Here is a 25,702-nt window from a genome sequence, read left to right on the forward strand (position 1 = left end):
GCATTGTTTTCTTTTTCCTTAAAAAAAAAATTATCCTAAGTAAGAATTTTAACGACATGCAGAAATCATAGCCGTCTCGCTGAATCGCTGTAGGACAGTTCTTCAATTATTCAGCTATCAAGGGCCTGCTAAACGTTCAATTAAGCATCCTCTGTCCCCTGTCCTGAACCATTAAGTTATGCACGTGCGCAGATAACGGGGCACACGGCAGCTGGAGGCATTAATCACGCAGCCCTCTCTCTGGGCTGCTGCTCTGTAGAAACTGCATCTGCCAACAGGCCGAGGAGCCACAATTCGACCTCGCCTGATGGAGTGAGAGGCACCGCCCAGCCCTCCGCGCCCGAGTTCGCTTGTAGACCCGGGAGTGCCCGCGGCACTTGGAGATCCGCTGGCCCTCGTTCTCCCTCGCCCCGCCTCTCTTTTTAATACCGGCTCCTCCGATTGAAATGAAAAATTACCTGGAATTGTTATCATTTGCAAACAAAACCCGTCAGAAGACAAACCTGCTGTTTACAATGGATGTTTTCCTTGTTCCTCCCGTAGGGCTCCTTGGGGCACTTCCCGGATTTGTTTCTTTAATGAATTCTCGGTCTTTGAGGGGAGGCTGGGGCTTGGGCGAGGGAAGAAGCCAACAGCCTTTTTTTTTTTTAAACATCTTTATTGCAGTATAAGTGCTTTACAATGGTGTGTTAGTTTCTGCTGTATAACAAAGTGCATCAGCTATACGTATACATATATCCCCATATCCCCTCCTTTTTGCGTCTCCCTCCCACCCTCCCTATCCCACCCCTCTAGGTGGACACACAGCCCCGAGCTGATCTCCCTGTGCTATGTGGCTGCTTCCCACTAGCTGTCTATTTTACATTTGGTAGTGTGTATATGTCCATGCCACTCTCTCACTTCTTCCCAACTTCCCCTTTCCCCTCCCTGTGTCAAGTCCATTCTCTACGTCTGCGTCTTTATTCCTGTCCTGCCGCTAGGTTGTTCAGAACCATTTGTTTTTTGTTTTAGATTCCATATACATGTGTTAGCATGTTCCCTCACGGCCTCCAGGTTGCCGCCTGGGAGGCCAGACTGACTAGCCCCGCAAGGCTGTTTGCTGGAACACTGGCCAGCTTACCTGGGCTCTCCTGGCTGCCCTGCTCAGGCCAGCACCTCATTGTACAGGAGAAAAGGCGGGCAGAGACTAAGCCGGGGTCTCTCCCCGCAGTCAGGGGTTAATTAAATGAGCTGGGAGACACGCCACTGTCTTCTCAAGAACTTTCACCGTGCTTCCTCATGATTTAACACTCAATTTACAGCTTATGTCTTTTTTAAAATTCACGTTGTTAAGCATTTATATGGCGGTCTATTGTTTTGTCTGGGTTTTTTTTTGTTTTACTCTTAGGGTGTGAAGATAACATTGACCGCTTTGTAGGAATATGTATATGTGCTTATATGCATACATGCAACTCTATATAGGAGTTGAGTTGGCCTATCTTCTTTTTATACCAAAACGTTGATTTCCACCTGGTGTATCAAGACCCCTGTGGTTCTACAGTCCTTCTGGGTAAGTAGGAGGCCCACTGCGGGGGAGTCTCATGATCACCACCCTTGCCAACCCCCAAAAGCTGCAGGGGCACCGCTGAACACAGCACCTCAGTATGTGAAACAGGTCTTTTTAAAGTTTTTCTGTCTTAAAAAGAGTTTGGGAACCCACTGTTGTAAAATGAAGTCATAGAGACATTTAGACTTGGCCCCTGGCAACCTGCATTCCATCTCAGATCTGTTCTCCCTGTCTGCTAAATACAGAATCACTAAATCGCACACAGTCAACGGCACTGTTTCTTCTCCTTCCCTCGAAAGCTCTCCAACACTTTGAGGAAGTCTACGTGTGTTTCTGAGCAAGAAACCCAGAGAGGAAAGGAGGAGTGATGATCTGCCAATCACTGAAGTAGGCTGCCCTCCCCTACTGTCTCCACCAGCCCCCATATCAGGCCAACTAGCTCTGAGCTGGGTCAGCGCACTCCTGACCTCCACATGCAAAGGCAGCAGGTCTGTGCAGAGGGAGGGAGCCGGCCAGCTGGGGGGAAATCCGGAACCGGGGAACCGCCCAGGTTTTCTGGTGAGACTGAGTCCAGTCAGCCCAAGCAGCGAGAGGGCACACCGTGCTCTTTCCAAGCCTTCCAGGCCTGCCTGCTCCGTGCCGTCTTCTCCTAGACTTTCGAGCGGTGCTTCCTCCCAAGGCCTCCCAAGCCGGGGTGAACCCGACCACCAGGATTCAGGTCCTTCTTGCCTCATCTGGAACACTGGCCCCCTGAGCTCTGCTTCACCCTCCCCCACTCCGTCTTTCCACAAACCCAGCAGTGCCTCCAACGCCCATCTGTGTGGCCTTCCCCCATTTACAAGTCGTGTGTGCATCTGACCAGTTCTTCCCGTCAAGCTGTGGTGTCATCACTCTGGGGAGCCTTCCCTGACCTTCCTCCCCTCCCCACCCCACCCTGCCAGGTGAGCGTAACTCACACCCTCTTCCGCACTCCCAGCCCCTTGTTACTTGCTTGTAGCTTTCACACTAGGAAGTCATGTATTCGCAGGTCTGTTTGTCTCCATCAACAAACCCAAGATCTAGTTGCCGGCAGGTTCCAGCTCTACTCATTCCTAACTCTGTTGCCTAAGCCAGTGCTTCTCCGATGTTAAGGATCCTCCAAACCATGAGTCTTAGGGATCTTGCTTAAAAAGCAGACTGATTCAGCAGGTCTGGGGTGGGGCCTGAGTGTCTGCATTTCTAACAGGCTCCCTGGGATGCCGATGCTACCAGTCAGTGGACCACGCTCCCAGTAGCCAGGCCCTAAATGACCTTCAAACCCAAACCCAGCCTCTATGTCATATTGCCAGTGCTTAGTACCCAACGCAAGGTTTGAGTGACTACCTCCGCCGACCAGTTGTTAAATGACTAAGTGTGCCTACCAATTCTCCTGTCTAATAAGCCCACGGTAAGGCCTCAGTCACCACGGTAAAGCAGTCACAGCAAGGCTGCTTGTCACTAGAAACAACTCAAGTGCGCAGACAAATGGATCATTAGCCCTTCTCATGTGAAGGCTCCCCTGGCTCACCTCTAGAGGCAGGTGAGTCCTCCCTCCCCGCTCCCCGAAAGCCCTCAGCCCTGTCACTCCCAGCAGGTCTAGCACACTTCGTTTTCTCTGTAGCACTGCTACTGCACTCAGTTTTGAAAACTATTCTATCCACGTGTCTCCTCCCTTGCTCATTGCCCACTTCCCACTGGAGGGCAAGGTCCATGAGGGCATGTCTGTCTCTCGCTCCATCACCTCATCAGCGCAGAGCACAGCACCTTGCCTTTAGGCATCAGAAGTGCTGCCCGAACCACTGGGGCTCTTCTTCCTGTTATCAACACTGAATGACTCCAAGAGCCAAAAAGGCAGAGACCCCCATGGAAGACACCCTGTTTTCACCCTGGAGCAGAGGCAGGGTTTTATCCGGAGAGCACTCTGTCATTTTTTAACCTCAGTTGGTTTTTTAAATGTTGGCGTCCTCTGGCAATGCTGACTTGCATGAAAAGCACACATGTATCCTTCTTTTCTAATGATCTTTATTTCTGAGGACGTTAGTACCTCCTGTGCTGTTAACATGTACTCTGAGGCTGAGGAGCGCTTTCCATTTTCCTCCCAGTGCTTCAATCTTCTAAGGAAAGCTGTTGAACAAAGAGCCCACCCACGAAGCTTGGCTGGAGGGGAATAAAGCTAGAACATGATCTCACTAAAACAGCTTTGAAATTTAGAACAATACTTAACATTGCAGCCGAGGAGATTTGTATTTTCTGCCACTAAGAACTGGGTCTGGGTAAGAACACTGAAGGTTTTACTATTTTCCTTAAAAATTCAGCTACACAAATATCAGAATTCTTTAGTTGGAGAAAATTGAGAAACAGGGTAGGAGGGACAAATATAGGCCTGTCCACCCTCCACTCTGAATTTCGAGCACTCTATTTTGTTCAGAAGTATTTTAGGAGTAACTGACAGGAGCCCAATTCATACCACCTTAGGCTGAAACATGAAGGAATTGATTGGCTCATGGAATTGTGAAGTTCACAGAAAGATCTAGCAACAGGCTTAACTGGACCCGGGATCTCTACAAAGGTCAGGTGTTAGAAGACCTGTAATTTTTTTTTTTTTTTTTTTTTGCGGTACGCGGGCCTCTCACTGTTGTGTCCTCTCCCGTTGCGGAGCACAGGCTCCGGACGCGCAGGCTCAGCGGCCATGGTTCATGGGCCCAGCCGCTCCGTGGCATGTGGGATCCTCCCGGACCAGGGCATGAACCCGTGTCCCCTGCATCGGCAGGCGGACTCTCAACCACTGTGCCACCAGGGAAGCCCAAGATCTGTAATTTTCAAATGCTTCAGCACAGACATATGAAATCATGTCTATGTTGGTTAAGCTTCAACTCTAGGGACAATCTGTAGCCATTATACAAAAAAAGGGAAACATTATACAAAACAAGGGAACCTACAAGAGACAATTACACACAGTTCTATTATCCAAACCTCTGTCAACACCAAGGCTTTGCCAATTAGCAGTGAGTAAGAAGATAGCGGCTAATTAATTAACATGATGAATTTTAGGATTAAGTTCTTAATGGTCAAGGTATGTGGACTGGCAAATCTTTGAGATGTCCCTCCCCTTGCAAGAATAATGTTTGCTTATCATTTCTGTAAGACCTATGGCTTTTACCCCTGGCGATCCCCTCCCAGGGCTTCATCCCTAACCAGGCATGTGCCAAGCCATGGGTTTGGAAGACTTCTAGTTATTTATGCTGATCTTCACGGAAAAGAATCTTGCCTCTGGGATACCATCATCTCTGCCTCAAGCGAACCTTCCACGCAAAGACCTTGATGTGGCCACTCTGCAGACACAGGATGGATTCCCACCCAAAACTGGGTTCGGACGTCAAGACTGAAAAAATGGAGACTGGCCCGGGTTCTTACTGTGATTAGGAGGTGGGGATGGGGAGAGAGTTTGCACAAGGAAAGGGGTGTGTGGTTTGAATCCCGCCCCCTCACCAGAGGAAGGAGCACCCAGGCTTTCTGACCTGCTTACCCACACGTGGGACAGGAGGGGAAGAGGAAGGAAAGAGGCTTACAAGTTCTCAGCAAATATCAAAAAGGGAAGTCAGACTCTTTACTGCAGACCTAAAACAATCAGGATGTTTAAATTCATAAAGCTAATAGAGTAAATCAACCCACGCGGCTCCTGCTCGCACTTCAATGTACTTATTAGCTGTCTGTATACGTGAGAGAATTTGTGTGAGACCGGTTGTCCTTATCATCTGGAAACAGGTTAGAGAGCAGTCAGCCCTACCCACCTTAAACATTCTGCTGGTTAACATTACCAGTCAAACACCACCTAAGGGTTTCACACGACCCACTTGTTTCAGGTAAGGTTACAAGACCCCTGCTTTCCTTTATGTCACACCCACGCTCAGGCAGATTCTCTGCAAGTGCTGACACACTGTCCCGCAGCGACCCCAGCCAAGAGCCAGGCCTCTGTTCCAACCAATCCAGATACGGCTTGGGTCACATACCTGAACTGGATCCAAGCTTCTGATGGACCAGGCCTGGTTCCCCTGCCCTGGCCTGAGGATCAGCTTTTATATGGCTTCTGAGCAAGGAACAGAGGGGCAAAAACGATAGCTGTCCACCTCACACCCTTCCCCAGTCGCAGAGAAAACAGGGTCCTCTCCGGCTACCATCTTTCCTTCTCAAACGGCAAATGCAAGATGGTATACCCAAGAGTGCAACATTATTCAGCCATAAAAGGGAATGAAGTACTGATACATACTTTTTAACAAAGATAAACCTTGGAACATTCGGCTAATCAAAAGAAGCCGGGCATCAGAAGACCACACATGATTCCATTTATATGATGTGTCCAGAATAAGCAAACCCAGAGCCAGGAAGTAGATTGGCGGTTGCCAGGCAGTGGGGTGGAGGGGGATGGGGAGTGACTATAATGGGTACAGTGTTGCTTTTGGTGGTGATGAAAATGTTCTGGAATCAGAGTGATGGTTGTACTTATGAATATCCTTATATCAACCTTATGAATATCCTGAAACCACCAAATTTGTATACTTTAAAAAGTGAGTTTTATGCTTTCAGAATTGTACCTCAACCAATAAATAAATTGAAAATTTATACACACACACACACACACACACACACACACACACATACATATAAAACAGGCAGCAAATGGGACCTTACAGATAAAATTACTCCTGGCAGAGAAGAGTTTGTGCTGCGCGGTTTGGATCCCCTCTCCCTCAGCCTCTAATGTGACCCAAGGAGGCTTTAACTATCCAGTGGTAGTCTATCCATATTCTTGCTTCTCCCCCTAAGGCTTCCTTCCTTCAAATCACAATTTTCCAAGCTGGTCTTCTGCTGATCACCTTGAAGTTTGGCAACACTGCATGGATTAAACAAAGTCAAAAAACTTCCTTCTGCAGTACTTCTGGGGGCCTCGCCGTGCTAATGAGCACTGTGGACCACTGAGAAGAAAATGGCATTCCTCACACTGGACTACCAAACAATTTGGTTCCCCTCCACCACCCCTGGAAGAAACAACTTCTGGAACGAATTCCATGCAAAGTGGTTTGAAAAAACACTGTTCTCCAGAACTAACTCGTTCTTCTTTTCTTTGGATGCGGGGAGATCTGTACATAACAGGTCTCATGAAAGCTTTTTCTTTTTTAATCTGCTCCAGGGTTTGATTCCTAGCTTTGCCCTTATTTTGCTTGTGTGACCTTAAACAATTGCCTCAGTCTCTGAGATTGTTTTCCATCCATCAGATGGAGATAGTACCTACCTCTCAAGGTTGCTCGAGGAATCCAGTAAGAACAAACGTAAGATGCCTAGCACAGTACTTGGTACACAGTTGGTGCTTAATAAATGTGTGTCTTCTTTCTTTACCAAATATATTGACATCAAACCCTTCTGGAAGAAGTAGGCATATCTCTCTGTAACCCCCACAATGCTGGCACGTGCTGTGTCCATCATGGACTTGAAGTATTTGCTAAATGCACGGATGAACGGATCATCAATGCCCTGCTAGACCCCCGTCCCTGAGCCACACAAATCCAGGGTAGATGACCCATGACAACGGGACAGTCATAAAATGGGAAGAGTTCTGGCGCTTACAGCTTGATATCTAGAAGAATAATTCTCACCAAACCCCCCTAATGGATATTTAAAGTGCAAGGCAGGGAGATGTAAGTGTTCCTAATCTTTGCTTAAGGACACTGATGACATGATGTTGCTTTTCTAGTGTAGGCAGATGGATGATCCTGACTCAGGAAGCATTAAAGCAGAGAGAAAAATCAGTACCCACAGAAAACCCAGCCCTTGGACCTTGGAACCAGGCCACGGGGGTTTGAATCAGAGTCCGGTCAAGCGTGACCTTGACCTCCTCACGTCTGGGTTCCCCGTCTCAGCACCTACTTGTAGGGCTGCGGTGAGGATTCGAGGTAACAAATGAGACGTGCTCAGAGCAATGCTGAGATCATAGTAAGCAAGCAACAAATAGGGACTGCTATTTTATTCACAGTAATTGACACTTATTAATGCCTCCTCATAAACCCTTTGCAGCCCTGTTCCAAAAGACTTTTCTCATCTAACTGCCCTCTAATCTCGCAGGTGAAACAGAAGAGACTCGGCCATGCAGAAGGAGTTACTGAAGAAACTTTATTCACAGAGAAAGTGTGAAAATGTCTTTTTATTGATATGAAAAGGGAATTTTAAGGCTGTGATACCAGCTCTTAATTCCTTAAAGGGAAGCAGTTACTATAATGATGTACTTGGAGCCACACAGCGGCGAGTTAGCACCTTCCCTCTTCATTGGGGAACCATGAAATCTATTATGTTCCCTCAGGAGGGCAGTTTTCAATGAGAAATTGCTACATTTGTAAAGAACATATTGACCATGATGAAAAGATTTTATCCACATCTGCATGATGATGACAAAATTGTACATGACTAAAAGGTTTGGGCAGCCCAATTCTCAGGAACAAAACCTAGAAACAAATGTCATGGTACCCAAAAAATGCCTTGATGTGTCACAGGACACCAATCTAAGCCTTTAATTCACATTCTAGTGCAGATGGTCTCAAAGGTGTATTGGATCAGCATTTTGTTTTTTGGTTTTTTTAGCAGAACAGCCCTTTTCTCAAAATCATACATGGAACCCAAATATGTAAACAAAAAAATATATTGCTGGGCCAGTCTATGTTGAAAATCATAGGATGGCAGTTCTACCCAGCAGTGGTCCCCGAGCTTCGCAAAGAATTTTCCAGGCACCATGGGATCTCGTGAGCCCCCCTCATGAACTCTGACACTAAATTAGAGAAGATCAGGAAAAATGAAGGAGGGGGTATGGCAATAGAAGAGACTGTGCAATTATCTCCCAAAGACTGATCACACTCTAACGGGACTTTACAATTACTGGATCCTACCAAGTTCTAAACCACATTAGACTTAATAGCATTAATTTTTTTTCCTTCAACCTGGTAAGTGGGGCTCTTGAGGAATATCAGACCAGCTCTAAGCAAATTTAAGAAACATTTTCTCTATACATTTCAGTAGTAGTTTCAGTAAATTTACAACCTGTGTGCTAAGGATATTCTCATTCTAGACCTGGCTTTCTCAACCTCAGCACTATCTGCACTTGGGATTGGATAATTTGGGGGGGTCGGGGTAGGAGCTGTCCTCTTCATTCTAAGATGTGTACCTAGATGCCAGTAACAAGCCCCAAGTTATAACAACCTACAGCACTTCCATACGTTACCCAGTGTCCCTTGGGGGACACTATCCCCCCACCCCGTGAGGATTCTGTTCCGGACTCAACACTTCCAGACCATTCCTCACAGTGGCAGGCAGGAGAAATTTAAAACGAATCTAATCAGGGGCCTCCCTGCTTTGAAGTCCTTCCTTTCCTTCCTTCAGCCACGTGGTAAACACTTGTGAGCACCTGCTGTGTGCACGAACTTGCGCTGCTCCACGTGGCCTGCAGAGGGCGCCCTTCCCGACCTGAGCCACCTCCACTGGCACTTCGACCCGCAGCCCTCCACCACCTGGCCATCAAGTAAACCTGGAGATCTGTTCATACTCTTGCGACTCTGTACTTGCTTTCCCCTGTGTCTGAAATTCCCTTTCTCAACACATCCATCTTCTTGGGAGTCTTTTTTTTTTTTTTTTTTTTTTTTAACCATTAAGCAAAGCTCCATCTACTGACATTCGGGGGATAAAGTTAGGAACACTACACGATCCCTGCTCTGCCAAGACTTAGCCACCAAATACAATCAAACACCTCTCTGAACCTATTGCAGTTGAGGGCTGATCATCTGCCTCTTCCTAGAGACTGAAACTACCTGAGGAGTTCTTATATGCTCAGCAACCACTGCAACTGTTAGAAGAGTAACTTTAGTAGGATAAGAGTTTCCTGTAGTTCATCAAAAATTTGAGGGCCACGCCAACACTGTTAAATGCCACTAGAGAGGATGCAAAGCAGAGAAGCAATCCACAAAGGAACATTCAATAGGACAAGACACTACGACTTTTTATAATTCATTGTAAGAACAGCAAAACAGCAACAGATGTTTGAAGGGAAAAATGAGTAATCGACCAATTTCAGTTCTACTGATTTCAAGATTGCTGGAGAAAGAGAACCCTGGTGGAAGCTAATTTTGAGTCCTCTTTTCAAAACCTTTGCACCAGCCAAAAGCTGTTTATTAGGCTAAATCTCCGCTGGCTTCTCTAAATTTGTGTCCAGACAAATTGCAAATATCACACCATCCAGTGGTCACTGTGAGTCTGCTTTTCACAGGCTGATGGATTTTTATAATGTTCCAGGCAATTTCAAGTTGTCAGTAAGAACTAATTCTGTCTCGTTATTTCCTTCACTCTTGCCAGCTCCGTGACCACTTACTGGTTTTTTTTTCCTTCATGTTCATTTTCTCCTGCTAACTCTAAAGCCTTGTTTTCCCTCTCTAGCCCCATTCAAAGGTCTGAGGCTCTAATCATAGGAAGCCCTGAGCACAGTTAAAGGTAAAAGCATCAGCCCTTCTCAGGGGCTCCAAAGTTGAACCCTAAAGCCCCATACCCCATAAAACCTCCTGCCAAACCTATTACAGCCTGCAAAGCTGTATTACATCAACAGTCCAACAACTCTGTAGCCGAAGCCCTCTCTCGAGGTGATATTAAACCGACTTGTCAGTCTGTATTCGTGGAGTTACACACACTCAACTTACACGGCTGGGGAATAGAAACTGGCTCTGGCACGGCTGTGTATCATCATACAATCTAAAATAGGAATCATTTGTGAACTTCTTCACTCAGAATCCATATGGTGGTGAAGCCTCAAAGTCGTGAGATCTCAACCAGCATATTTCATAGTAGCCAAATTATTAAACATAGTCCTAGGAGGACTTACAGACTCAGAATCAAATTCTTGCCATTAAGCAGAAACATAGGCAATTACTTCCTTGGTATCACACATACTTCTTAGGCAGTAGAAACTGCTGTAAGACCTGTACTCAAAATAAACACGAGCTGCATAGCATGCCAAGTATTAGAAATAAAAGGCTCTCTAAAAAGAAACGAAATTGAGCTATTTGTAATGAGGTGGATAGACCTAGAGTCTGTCATAGTGAAGTAAGTCAGAAAGAAAAAGACAAATACTGTATGCTAACACATATATATGGAATTTAAGAAAAAAATGTCATGAAGAACCTAGGGGTAAGGCAGGAATAAAGACGCAGACCTCCTAGAGAATGGACTTGAGGTTATGGGGAGGGGGAAGTGTGAGCTGTGACAGGGCGAGAGAGAGTCATGGACATATACACACTAACAAACGTAGTAAGGTAGATAGCTAGTGGGAAGCAGCCGCATGGCACAGGGATATTGGCTCGGTGCTTTGTGACAGCCTGGAGGGGTGGGATAGGGAGGGTGGGAGGGAGGGAGACGCAAGAGGGAAGACATATGGGAACATATGTTTATGTATGACTGATTCACTTTGTCACAGAGCAGAAGCTAACACACCATTGTAAAGCAATTATACCCCAATAAAGATGTTAAAAAAAAAAAAAAAAGGCTCTAGTGTCAGGGAGAGTCCCACAGAGAAGATGAGAAAAGAGCTGTGCCCTGCACAGGGAGGGCCCTGAAAGGTACCCAGAGAAGAGGAACAGGTCGGAAGAGGGAAGGCTGCACAACACTTTCTAGAGTGGTCCAGACACAGCCAACAGTGCTGGGGGTATCAGTAGGCCTCAGGAAGAGGCAGGGTGGATACAGATGAGGCTGTAGCAGACTAGGAAAGAGTCTTGATTATCCTGAAGATGTCAGAAATTTAATAGGAAGATGATGTATCTGTTTCAGAAACTGGCCAAGATGGCCTTAATCCCCTCAAGCTGACTAAACTTGAGACAGGATTCTCCCTGATTTCCCTTTTCTTAAAGCATTTTCTTTAGGAAACGTGTACATTCTCTCTGCCCCCTTTAAGAAGCACATACATCTTTTTAAGAGCCTCTTGGTTTTCAGCCCAGGACTGTTTTTTCCACGTCCTGGGAAACTTCTCTTGAAATACAATTCAAGGGGACAGCACCTTCATCACCCCGTTTCTATGAAAGGGGAAAGGGTAGGAGCCTAACCTCAGTGGGCACCTTGCTCCAAGTTGTAAAACTCCCTCCTGTCACTGAGATATGAGAAGTTTACTTTTCCTTGGGGTAAAACCAATCAGCAAACACGGATGGCCTACAGCTCCCTGTCACTACAGCCCTTAGAACCCTACCACCCTCTGCTTCAGCTGAGTTGGGCTCAGACTGAGATCTGGCCTCTCTTCCCTATTGCAATAGCGTGAATAAAATCTTCCTTGCCCATTTAATTTTGCTCAGTATAATTTTTGCTGTGACAAAATACTGTCTTGGACCCACTTTCCCCTTCCGCTACCTCCCCATTTGTCTTCCCTTTTACAGCAAAACTCCTTCCAGGACTTGTCTAGACTAGGTGTTCTCAGCCACTCTCACTGCACTTAGTACGATGGATTTGCTGACTGCCTCTTCAGCCTGTAGGTCGACCAAGAACTCCAGATGTGCATTACGAGGGGTTATATGTAAGTGACTACTAAACATCTCCACTTACATGTCTAACAAGCATCTCAAGCTTGTCCAAGACTGAGCTCCTGTCTGCACCCCCCAACCTGCTCTTCCCAGAGTCTTCCCCATCATATAAAAGTCAAGTCCATCCTTCTAGCTGCATAGTTTAAAAAAAGCTTACAATCACCCTTGATCCTACATTTTCACATAACTATGTCCAATTTGTCATGATATCCTGTCACTACTTTCAAAATACATCTGGAGGGACTTCCCTGGTGGTCCAGTGGTTAAGAATCCGTCTTGCAATGCAGAGGACGTCAGTTTGATCCCTGGTCAGGGAACTAAGATCCCACAAGCTGTGGGGCAGCTAAGCCCGCGTGCCACAACTAATGAGACTGCAGGCCACAACTAAAGAGAAGCCCGCGCACTGCAACCAAGAGCCCACATGCCGCAACAAAAGATCCCGCGTGCCACAACTAAGACCCGATGCAGCCAAAAAATAAATAACTATTTTTAAACACTACATCTGGAATCCAGTCCATTCTCACTTCTCCCCCTGCAACCACCCGGGGTCCAAGCCATCATCTCTTGCCTGGATTACTGCAGTGACCTGCGACTGGGTCTCCTCTACTTCCCTTCCGGCACCACCTCCGTAATCGACTCTCACCGCAGCAAGCATCATTCTAAAATATATGTCCGTTAACGTCACTCCCCTGCTCAGAACCTCCGTGACACGTCCCACCTCCGTCAGCACAGCCACGTCCCTGCAGGGGTCCAGCAGGCATCACATGACTGGTCTCCACTCCTCAGCTGACCACAGGCCCCACTACTTCCTCTCCTCCCTCCACTCCATGATTCTCTCCTTCTCATTCTTTCACAAATCTTCTCCCACTTCAGAACCTTTATACACGCTGTTCCCTCTCCCTGGAGAGCTTTTCCTTGGGCCTCCACCTCAATGTTATGTTTGCAGAAACGCCCGCCCTGAAACTCTATTCAAAGTTGTATGTCTTCTCCCTTCCTTGATTGGTTTTTATCCAAAGCTTTTACTCTCTACTATACTGCATATTTCTCTCTGTATTTTTTTGTTTGCTACTACATTGCTCCCTTGACTAGAATATAAGCTCCATGAGGGCAGGATACTGTTGTATCCCCAGCAACTAGAACAGTGCCAGCATCCAGCATGTGCTCAGCCATGAGTGAACGGAGGTAACATGAAAGATGAATCAAAGACGGTGGGGAATAAGGGGATGTGGGGATACCAGAAATAAGGCTACTGCAGAGGTCCAAACAAGTAAGAAAAGGGGTCCTGAACAAAAGCTGTGACAGATAGAATGGAAATATAGACACACAACCTGTTCCTCTGAGAGGGGGTTGTCATAGGAGGGATTCCCAAACTTACTTGGGCATGGAACCCTTCTAGGTGGAAGGGACTCACAGGCCTACAAGTTTCATGGAATCTAAGGTAGGAAACCCAGAATTCGAAGTTCTCTAAAGTTGCTCCCCCAGCACTGGAGTCCAATGATCCTGTGTCAAAAGTCAGACAACTGAGTACATTTAGGCCATGTGTTCTCTTGGTTACATAATAGTCACAATAATGGAAACCCATCTGTGATGTGGGCATCTAATCTCAAAGACGAGTATTAAAATGCTACATCACTTAGAATCCTTCCAGTCTCCTGTAACAGAACCAGATTAACACATGTGATAAAGACATCTAACCGTCTCATGGAACAGGAAACCTGGGAGCAGGCAGTCCAGTTGTGGTGACAGCCTGCCAGTCAGGCTTCACCCGGTTTCTCTGATTTTCATATATTTTTTAAACTTAGGGTTGTAAATTGGCTGCTACTGCTCCAGATATTGTAACATCACAATAGCATTCCACCTTGGGAAGAAGGAGGCGCATAAGGCTATTTCATTACGTTCTGCCTTTATATGGGAATTTTTTTTTTTTTTTTTTTGGCTGCGTTGGGTCTTCATTGCTACGTGCGGGCTTTCTCTAGTTGCGGCAAGCAGGGGTTACTCTTCACTGCGGTGTGCAGACTTATTATTGCGGTGGCTTCTCTTGCTGCGGAGCACAGGCTCTAGGTACACGGGCTCAGTAGTTGTGGCACACGGGCTCAGTAGTTGTTGTGGTGCACCAGCTTAGTTGCTCCACGGCATGTGGGATCCTCCTGGACCTGGGCTCGAACCTGTGTCCCCTGCATTGGCAGGAGGATTCTCAACCACTGTGCCACCAGGGAAGTCCTATATGGGAAAGTTAAAAAAAATATTTCCTAGAAACCACCAGACTCGTTGGCCAGTGTCACATTGACACTTAGAGTTGTAAAGGAGGATGGGTTTGGGTTTGGGTTTGGGAATGGGTATATTACAACTGGCCCAGACCTCCATGCTTCATCCCTTAGGGTTAAAAGAGGGGCCCCTGTTCCCTAAGATCAAGGGTTCTCCACCCTACCCGAACAAAAGAGCAGTCTCTTAATGGGAAAGAAGTGGGGATAGCGGGCAATGAACAATGGGCCACAGCTGCTGGTGATTGTGTCTGTTAGCTTTAAGGCCACCACACCAGTCCCAGCAGTTTCTAACAGTACATGGGATGCCTATCACCCAACAACCTTGACTGACTAGCAGTGGCACCCTGGAAACGCTGTGTTGGGAAGCACCTACCAATGAAGTACTTGTAGGACCCCAGGAAAGAAGAGCTGTACTGTACAGCACCAGCAATGACTCAAAGAGCCAAGGAGGGAGCAAACAGCATGGTATCTGGACCGCAGATCTTTCCTTGTGGCTGGAAAGCCCCAGCAGCCTGTGATGTCAATTCCTGTTTTCTTCCCTCTAGAAGATCAGTCCCAACCGCATTACCCCTGCTTCTGCTTCCTCTGAGTCTGAATGTCATCTGCCCACACTGAGGAGGAAAGGAGGAAGCCCAGGAGAGGCGTAGGCAGGAGGAATCCCACATTCCTCCTGACATCTGATTGAAGCATAGGTAAAGTGAGCCTTATGCTGTCCTCACCGAGTTCTAAGTATGAGGGACTGTCCTGCAACCCCAGAATAAGCACTGGAGGTAAACCAACTTGCAAACTTTGTATCTGAAAAATCGCCTCAAATCTGAAATCACCAGTATTTCTGCACCATTTTTAGTATCTATTTCTATGAACCAGTTTTCAAAAGCACCATCAGCAACAGGTCTAGAGCGTTCATTTCCGAACCTGAATATTTTTAAGCAAACTTTTCATCTTCCTTAGCTAGATGAGTTCAGGAAAAACATTTCATTTATTAAAAGGGCTGCATTACAAAGGTTTCCCCAAGAGAACACAAGCTCCTCGAGAGCAGAGATTTGGGGCTGGTTTGCTCAGTGTCCCCAGCATCTACCCCAGGTGTCCTTACATCAAAGCATTCAATAAATATTTGTTGAATTAATGCCATTGGATAACTGTCCTTCTTGTGCTGTATGATATGAACTGCATGACTTTCTCCCTGAGGATTAAGATATTGATGGAGCACACTTCAAGATCCATGGCATGCCCTAGATGAGAGATAGGGATGTGTAGGAGGAAATCTTGCCAGCCGAAGCTATCTATTCAGTCTTAAGTGGAAACTCAAAAGACATGCACCACAGAAGCTAGTTGCAGGCCCAAAGTTACAGCTCTCCTTAAAAGGAACTGTGTCATGCTAGGAAGTCACTTAACAATCATAGCAGACACGTATATAAGTGTCAGGCCCTTTTCCAAGGGCTTTATATAGATGACCCCACTTCATCTTCACAACAAGGCTATAAAGCAGATTCTGTTACCATCGTGTCCCTTTAACCGATGAGCAAACTGAGGCACTGAGTTAAATCACCAACCCAGTGTCCCATACAGAGCATCAGAACCAAAATCTGAACCTGGCACTCTGGCTTAAGTACCCGTGTGATTAACATCTGCATTGAGTGGCCACCTTGGCCTCCCAGAACCTCTGGGATTTCAGTTTCCTCACTGTCTGGGGGTCGGGGGCAGACAGTGAGGAATGATGGATACATCAGGAGGCTATCAAACCTTCTCAGCTGCTTGATGGCTTTTTGAAAAGAAATCTTACTTGGCTAGTCAAATTCATAGAAACAATGTAGGATGGTGGTTACCAAGGGCTGGAGGGAGGTGAAAAGGGGGAATTGTTATTTAAAGAGACTAGAGTTGCAGTTTGCCAGAGGAAAAAGTCTGGAGATCTATTTAACAATGAGTATACTTAACACTACTGAGCTGTACACTTAGAAACAGTTAACAAAATTTTCCAACTTATGTGTTTAACTACAGGAAGGGAGGAAAGGAGGAAAGGACAGATGAAAGGACTCTTACCTGGCAGCTCAAGGAGTAAAACAGAGGCAGAACTGCTGAATCAGTGGGAAAAGGAGCCCAGGGTCCCAGCCTCTAGGCTTCTTTCCCCAGATCCTCCCACCAGAGCAGCCCCTCGGGGAGAGCATCAAAGCAAAGGTTTAAAACCACTAAACAGGACAACTTCTCAATTCTCTTTAAGACAATGTCAAAAGCCTCGGGTCAAATCACACTCTCAAAAGTCTCCAGCTGAAAAACCCTCCTGGCCCCTCAAGGCCGAATCAGTTCACACTCACCACCACGGTCCTTGAGGTCCTTGAGATCGTCCACAATGTAGCCTCAGTGTAGCGTCCAAGCTTACAGAGCACCGCCGTGGCCCCCTGTACTCAAGAGTTACTCATCACGACGGTCTCTCGAGCCTCTGTGTGTTGCCTATTTCATCCTTGTTTGTGAAGTGAGAGCTGTGTGCGCACCCGCCACCCCAGCTCAGAAGGCTGTTTCTACTCCCCCCTTAGTTATGGGTGAGGCGCTATTATCTATGCCACTGTCACCTGCACAAGGTGTCCAATTCCCCCACCTTGTCTGTTCTGGGGGCTTAACAAGTATCCAGGACTCTCAGATGGAAGGGTGGAGAGGGAGTAATTCAGAAGAGACTTAGGCACAGGGGAGCATGATGATACCCCATCCCTCCCTATCCCTCAACCAGGGTGCTGAGCCATGGTTCACGATCAGGGAGAGAATGAATGCTGGGAAAGCAGCCAACGCCATAACCAGCTTGTAGCAATGAGGGCCAGAGAACTGAGACGAAAGTACGTGGGGGCCATTGGCACATATCATTCAGTTAAAAAAAAAAAAACAGGAATGATAACTAAAGGGCAGAACGATTATTATCTTTGACTGTAAACCTCTCTGCATCCTCCTTGGGTCCTAAAGCGACCTATTTCCGTCACATGCACATTCCACCAGCAGCCGAAACTCACCTCAGCACCCTGTTATATTCTGACGCAGTTTACACGGAGCTGACTGAAAGGCAAAGAGTAAGAAAACGAGGCATTTGAAAGGGAAATCCATGCTTCCTCGTTTAGAGCTGCACAAACTCCTTTGCCCACCACAGGAGGGGATCAGGCGACTCAAGCCCAGTGACCCATTTCTCTTTGCTTGGGTACATGGTGATTCTATTCAGAGGGCATAAATAAGATAAAGGGCCCACGCATACTAGAGTTTTCATTTGGCAAGCAGAGTAAAAATCGGAACCTATACCCGTGGGAAAATAATCAATTTTTCATAGACTTGTTATAGGCGTCACAAAATCTACTGCACACCTATTTTTTAAAGTAAGAAAGTGGCTTTTTAATGCTACTTAAAATATATGGCATGGCAAGAATTACTTAAAATGTGTTTCTGAGGCCTGCTAAAATATAGATGATTTGGATAAGGCTGTCTTCTCGGGATAAATGTGAGACCCAAGCTCATCTTATCATAAAGATAATAGGAAGGTTGGTATTCAGGCAGTTAAGTCATTGGTATAAATCCTCCCAAGATATTAGATCCCCTGAACTCGCAAGAGTTAGCGGTTGTGCATTGGCCTGTGTGCATTAAATAACTCCTCTTGGGGCTTCCCTGCTGGCGCAGTGGTTGCGAGTCCGCCTGCCGATGCAGGGGACATGGGTTCGTGCCCCAAGGCCGGGAAGATCCCACATGCCGCCGAGAGGCTGGGCCCGTGAGCCATGGCCGCTGAGCCTGCGCGTCCGGAGCCTGTGCTCCGCAACGGGAGAGGCCACAGCAATGAGAGGCCCGCGTACCGCAAAAAAATAAATAAATAAAAAATAACTCCTCTTAACCCAGAGGCCAGCAATCCACTGTTCACATAAAGTCAGCATGAAGCAGAGCCAGAGGAAGCAGAGCTGAATCCAATAGATATATGATCACGACTCACCCAACAAGTGTTTTCCGAGCAGCACGCCAGGCCTGGGAAAGTGGACACGTGATCCATGTGGTCTGGACACCCCGTCTCGATCCAAGAAGATTGGCTCCGTTTTTATGAGCCATCAGCTTGACTGTCCACGTTGGTGGGCATGCTTTTTGCAGGAACACGTCTCTGTTCTAAGCGGAAGGCTATGCGCCTACGCCTGTGACCAGCCCTGTACGAGCGTGTGTATGTGCGTGTGTGCATGCGTGCGTATGCGTGACTGAATGAATGAAAGATTTTTTTAAATTTCTACATAAAGCAGATCTAATATACGAAGGCTTTCATTTTTTTATCATGCAGCAAGTCACTGAAATATCACACTATTTTGTGTCCAGCATCTCCCTTCAAGGAGCTATGGAAACATGAAGCCTCACTGATGTCAGAAGTCACAGTCTAGCTGAGAAGACATGTGACAGACCCGACACGGAGACCACAGCAAATGTCTGACACCAGGTGTAAAAGCTTCAGGAGTTCACAAAATCCAAAGTCACTAGAAGCCCAAGTTGCTGAGAGGACTTGGAACAGTGGGTGTTAAGAAGGGCAGGAAAGATGGTAGGTTTTAGATTACTAAAGGGGCGGAGGTGGCGTTTCACGGAGGTACAAAAAGCAGAAGCAATGACTTAGAAGCCTCCTCTTTGCCGATAGCAGTGACAGCACCTGCCCTGATCAGAGCCACAGGAAACAGGGCTCATTCTAGGGTGGGGACTCGTTAGGAAGGGGTAACAAGCTGCCCAGAGAAGTTGATTTGTGACTTGAGGGAGTCATTTTAGCATCCTGAATAGGAGCAACCGGGTGTTCCTTCCGTATGGTGAGAACTCACCCCAGGATTCCTTTAAAGAGCACGCTCCCCTTGACATTGAGTTAATGACTTCATTTGCACTCAGCTTTCCAATATCCCATCTCAGTGGTTCCCAACTTATGGACCACAGAGTTATGGCACAGGTCCCTGAAGTCAGATAAGCACTGCCCAGAAACGACTTGCTCCTGGCATATTGCCACTGTCTCATTCTAATATCTGTAGATACCACGTGAGCCATAAAACGCAAATTCACTCCAAAGCAACAGTCACCTGAGTTGCCCCAGGCGCCAGCCTATGGCTACACATGGAGTCACTTTAACAGTAGCCCAAATGTCACCAGCTCCCATCTCCCTGCTGTTCATGCGGGACTTCAGCCTCCAGTAAAATGCCCCTCAAGCATTCCTAGGAGTTCCCAGGGATTTGGTGCCTGAGCCTGCGAACAAGGCCGTCGTCCTCTCAGCGGCCACTGGGCGGCGCTGGGTCCACACATCTCCCTCTCCTGCGCCTTCCAGCGTCCCGAGGCCTCCGCAGGCCAAACTGCAGGATGGTTCATACGGAGTGGGGGAAACATCTCATTCCTCTTGGGAGCTACCATTCCCAAAGCAGTCACACTGGTGCCATACACGATATTATTTTAGAGAAACAACTCTTACAGTTGTTACTTACAGCCCTCAAGCTGTAAATGAAAACTGTATGTGAAGGTGAATCTAGCGGAGGATAGACAGGAAGAAAAATACCAGGGACAGAGCCCATGCCGTGCTCACAATCAACCTTCCCATCATGTGCTGTCAAAATGCACATCATCCTGTTTGACCCAGCAAATTCAACTTTTAAGCGCACAAGGAAAAGTGTAGGAGGATTTTCAATGCAGATTATTTGCAAGAGTGAAAAGGGAGAAACACACATCTCCTAGTACAGAAGGGGTTGCATTACGACACACTGACAGGGTAGAAATACAGGCAGCTGTTAAAAACAATGACGTCGGCTTGGAAGTACCACTGGAGATCTGTGCGATGCATTGTGAGGTGACACAATGCCAGTTAGAACAGGGCTCCACAGCCTGCTGGCAGCCGGGGCGAGCGGCGGGCAGGCCAGCGAAGCTTCATCTGCCGCTCCCCATCGCTTGCATGACCGCCTGAGCCCCCAGCCCCCTCCCCCGTGGAACCACTGTCTTCCACGAAACCGGTCCCTGCTGCCGAACAGCTGGTGGGCCGCTGAGTTAGAAGACATTAGGGACAGCGTGGTCGCATTTCAAAAGTGTGGAGGAGGGGCCAGGGAGAGGTACGTATGGATATTATATGTCAGGAACAAAACCTATGGAGCTATTGACAACCTTTCTCCCTCATACCCATGCCTGAAGGGGAGTCTTTTTTTTTTTTTACCACCCAGATCCTTTATGGAACTGATCTGGGAGACAGTAAGAGAGATGAAGAGTCCTCAAAAGGCCAGATTTGTCTTCATGAGAAGAGATGAAAGAGGAAGTAGTGGATGAGAGAGGCAGGCAGGCAGCCAGCCAGGCAACCAGGAGATGGAAGAAAAGAAGTACCTGGATGGGCTTCCCTGGTAGTGCAGTGGTTGAGAGTCCGCCTGCCGATGCAGGGGACACGGGTTCGTGCCCCGGTCCAGGAAGATCCCACATGCCGCGGAGCGGCTGGGCCCGTGAGCCATGGCCGCTGAGCCTGCGCGTCCGGAGCCTGTGTTCCGCAACAGGAGAGGCCACAACAGTGAGAGGCCTGCGTAACGCAAAAAAAAAAAAAAAAAAAAAAAAAAAAAAAAAGAAGTACCTGGAGTTTTTAAAGATGGGGGAGGGGGAGGTCCTGGAGCAGCTACTGAAGACTTGGTGTACGGGAGAGAAGGCTGGGTGATGTAGGTTCCTCGTGTTTTGCCATGTCATGTGCTGTGTGACCCCTCCACAGAGTCTACAAATACACCCATGACAAAGATCTAGAACACGCATGAGGTTTTGAGATCAGACTGGTGTTTCTTCCCCATGTTTCTGTGCTGCCCAGGAGGTCTACCTTCATTGGAAGGAGAAAAGCCCACAGATGGAATTAAGAGGAAAGCCCTATCTTTAGAAGGAGTAGAGGGTGTACACATGAAGTGCAGTGCACCCTCAGGAATCCCATATGTAGGTGACGTTGCACTTTCTTTCCTCCCTCTGACACTGTGCTGCACTGGAAATAAGGCTGCTTCACACTTGAGCAGAACGGGATTTGAATCCCGGCTCCAGCAGTGATTGAACTGAACTCACTTTCCTTATTGATAAAGTGGGGATGATTAATCCTCTACTCCTTGGGTCTTTAGGAGAATTAAAAGAGAAAAAGGGTTTGTGAAGTGTCTAGCACAGCACCTGGCACAAGGAGATGCTTCATACACCCCTGCCCTGTTAGGAGGAGTAGCTTCTAATGAAAACATGGGCTGCCTGCAGAGACAGGCCATGGAGTCCACCAGCTTTCTCAGCTTTAAATGCCACAGCTGAGCTAGCCAGTTCATCATTCCAGGAGTAGGTGCTGTGCAGGGAGGAGACTTATCCATCACACCCTGGGCGTGGTGGGAGGTCCAGAGGAGAAATGTTAGATCTGCTATCTGTGGCATCTGTTGGGGCCCATGATGGATATGTGCGCCTGTGAACAAGTGGAGCAGAAGCCAGGACTGTGTGTACGAACGGGGGAAGGAAGAGCAGGAGGCGGGTAAAGCTCTTGTTAGCTGAGGTTTCTGGGAAGGGACTGGATGGAGAGGAGGTGGACGCAGCGCAAGTCTTGAATACGGAGGGTGTGAATATCGGGCAGAGGGCGTGGGAGAAGGCGTGCTGCGGATTGGAGCAAAGCCAAGGTGGCAGCAGGGTCCTGGGATGTGGAGAAGGTCAGGTGGAATGTGAGGTGGGCTTGGGGAGAAAAGGAAGGGAGGGTGTCTGGATAATTTCAGTTTGGACCGGTTGGGAGTGTGGTCTTGGTGTATAGGGCAGAGTCTGATAGACCTGGGTGGAAATCCTTGTTCTGCCACCACTAACTGGGAGACTTTGGTCAAATTGCTTCGCCTCCATAGCTTTGGTTTGCTTATCTTTGTAATGTCCATAATGGCAGTACAGCTTATGAAGGGTAAATGAATTAGCATGTACCAAATGCCTGGCACATGGTGGATGTTCAGTAAGGAGCTACTGTTGTTATGTAGGTGTTAATACCACATCTGTGTGCTGTATAAACCCTCGTACCTGACAAAGCTTTCCTTGTCTCCTAAGCTCGTCACATTTTGTGCAAAAAAGTGGAGGTTGGATGGACTGGAATTTGGAGAAAATGAATATTTAACACATTAAAAAATACCCATTTGGGGGGACTTTCCTGGTGGTGCAGTGGTTAAGACTCCATGCTCCCAATGCAGGGGGCCTGAGTTTGATCCCTGGTATGGGAACTAGATCCGACATGTATGCCACAACTAAGAGTTTGCATTCCACAACTAAGGAGCTCATGAGCCGCAACTGAGGAGCCCGCCTGCCACAACTAAGACCCACAACCAAAAAAAAAAAACAAACACATTTTGGAACTAAGGCCCTTTGTTAATGTTTAGGGACACTAAACTGAGAAGTATTCAGCCAGTGTTTGCAAATTTACTAGCAGTTCACATGTTTGAAATTGTTGCTGACATGGAACCACAAGCTGTTGAACTTCAAGGAATCCAGCATTTTTGTCTTTCATCCTTTAGGGAGAAGCAGGCAGAGCGTGAAAGCATGCTTATCTGACCAGCACTGTCATAGCACAAAGTCACTGGGTAGAAGTTGCCCTGACTGGAATGCAGTCGGACATCACTTGGGGTCGCCGTGGATTTTGCCAGGAACAAGTTGCTAAACTCATCTTGTTTCCCTTTTCCTTCTTGGTAAAGTTACCGCAGTACAGGTCAGGCGATGGCACAGATACAGCGAAGAATCTGTCAAAATATCTCAGGGTGTCTTTGAGGACCAAAGGAGACGGGGTAGGGCACAGGCCAATTTGTACCTGGTCATCAACTGTACCCAGAGTGGGATTAAAGTCAACTTGGAGAAAAGTTTCTCTCCTGAAATGAGATATCACCATGGTGTTCGGGTTGAAGATGACCAGGCCTACGATGATTTACTGGACGTTTATGACAGACTGTGTCTCCAAAATGGCGGCTGAGGTGCTGTGTTCAACATGTAGTGGAGGGGAGGTCCTCTTGTTCACTTTGTAGAAAGGAATCTTGGTTGGATTGACCAAATATCTGAGCTTCCTCTGAGTGCTGGGCCTTGTACAAGGGAGTAGGAGAAATCAGACAACTGTACCTTGGACCCATTTTTACAGATGAAAACTGAGGTTCAGGGAGGTTAGGGAACTTGCCCAGGGTCACTCGGTCAGCATATTAATTTGAAGCCCATATTCTTCCACTGTGTTCTACCCTGCGTACGGGTGCAGAATCCCAAGTGTTTAGGTTCAGCCCAGTCTAGATGTACCTTCACAACCACACAGATATAAAGGTTTGGGATTCTTTGAAGATTGTTATCAACATTGGGACCCGTCTGGAGCTTCGTCTCATAGTTGTCACGATGCTGAGATGGACAGAAACCAGAGAAGACAAGGTTTGGCTTAATGAACTGAAGGGAATAACACATGAAGGACAAGGAGATCATTCACTGAGACACTCCACACCCACCCCCGTGCCACGCCTGGGCTTGGCGCTGAGGGTACATATAGCCTGTTAAAACACACATTCCTAGCTCCCATCTCCAGAGTTTTTAGTTCCCTGTAAGGGGTTAGGGTTCTGAGAATATGAGTTTCTAACATTCCTAGGGGAAGCTGCTGCTGCTATGGAAGCCATTATATATAATATATATGTAGGGCCTGGCCCAGGGCGCTGCTGAGTTTAAACTTTAGATCTTCCACATGTAGTTGGCCATATGGCCTTGCCCAAGTTCTCTAACCCGTGTGAGCCTCAGTTTCCTCATCTGTAAATGGGATACTACCCAATTCCAAAGGTGGTTGTAAGAATTCAGTGAGACAATGTAGGCAAGTACTTAGCACAGTGCCTTCAGTCAACGTTCAGTAGGTTGTTTTCTTATTTTTTATTAATACCAGTGAGGAGGCTGTTGCAGAAGCACAAGGGAGAGCTGAAGGAGGGGCTGGACCAGGCCAGTAGTGGCTGAGGGGTAGAAAGGAGGAGCTCTTTCAGAGGCTCCAAGCCCTGTGTTCTAGGACTTGGCTCTAGGTTAAAACCTGACTGCTGGTCCCTGTCTGACCACTAGAGGGCAGTGGCGCCAAGGCTGCGCAAGGAAGGCAGAAGGGTGGCGCGGATCTGTGCATGCAGCCTTTATTCCTATCCTGAAGCCTAATTGTGTATTTGCACTGCACTGTCTCCTGCCTCCTTGCTCTGTGTACTTGCTGACGTTTTTGGAAAACACTTTGCATCGCAGGGCACCTCTCAGTGGCTGCTCGTCTTGTGGCCTGGGATTAGCCATGGCTGAAGCATCCCACATTCTGGCAGATGTGTTTATTTCTCAAGGGCACAGGCAGAGCAGAACATGAAGGGCTGCGCCCTGCAGCTCAGCAGAGCCTAGTTTGAACCGCTGTTGCTCTTCTGCCAGTTCAAAACTTGGGGCCTGTTCCATCTTGCTTTCCTCCCCCCTCCCCAGCCCTTGCCTGCACCCTTTGATCCTGTGGGTGGAGAAATAAAGGGAATTCCAAATCTTTAATCCATTTTGAAGGCTGGCAAACAGCACTGGTTGAATCATTTCAGAGAAGTGTGGGTGCAATTCCAAGGTCATAGAATGTAGTGAGGGAAGGAAAAATACTGCAAGCACGTTTATAATATTTGAAGGTGTACCTTGTGCCAAGCCCTGTCCATTGATGAATTGCTTTATTCCATGAGGATCACAAAAGGTACCAGTGACAGCAGCTTGCACTTACTGACTGTGAGCCAGGCCCTGTGCCAACTCATTTTCACATATTAGCTCTTTCAACCCTAATAACCGCCCATGAGGTGTTATTCATTCTGAAGAAACTGAGACTTGGCGAGCTTACAATAGGGTACATGGGGCCAAATATTGGTGCTGGTGGTAATTGAAACCAGTGTGTCTAACTCCAAAATCCAGGCTCTTTCTGTCAGCAGTATTGGGCATTGTCAATTCTACTTTTAACCCAGCTCTTTCCAGAAGTGGGGTATATAGACCTTAGGAAGGAGAAGGCCAGGCTTATGATAAAATGGCCTTTTAAGTACTCATGACCCCACAGCATAGTGGACCAGTTAAGAGCGTGGATTTGGGACCAGATTGCCTGAGTTCAGATCCTGGCTCTGTCACATATCATCTCTGTGACCTTGATTGGGCAAGTTCTTTGACATCTGAGTCTTAGTTTCCTCATTTGTAAAATGGGTATAATAATAAGAGCTACCATACTAGTTTGCTCTGAGGGTTAAATGAATTAATACATGTAAGTGCTTAGATCATTGCCTGGCACAAAGTAATAGCTCAGGAAGTGTTGGCTCTTATTATCATCATCA

The sequence above is a fragment of the Orcinus orca genome, chromosome 3 (assembly GCF_937001465.1).
Source record: "Orcinus orca chromosome 3, mOrcOrc1.1, whole genome shotgun sequence".
Lineage (NCBI taxonomy): Eukaryota > Metazoa > Chordata > Mammalia > Artiodactyla > Delphinidae > Orcinus > Orcinus orca.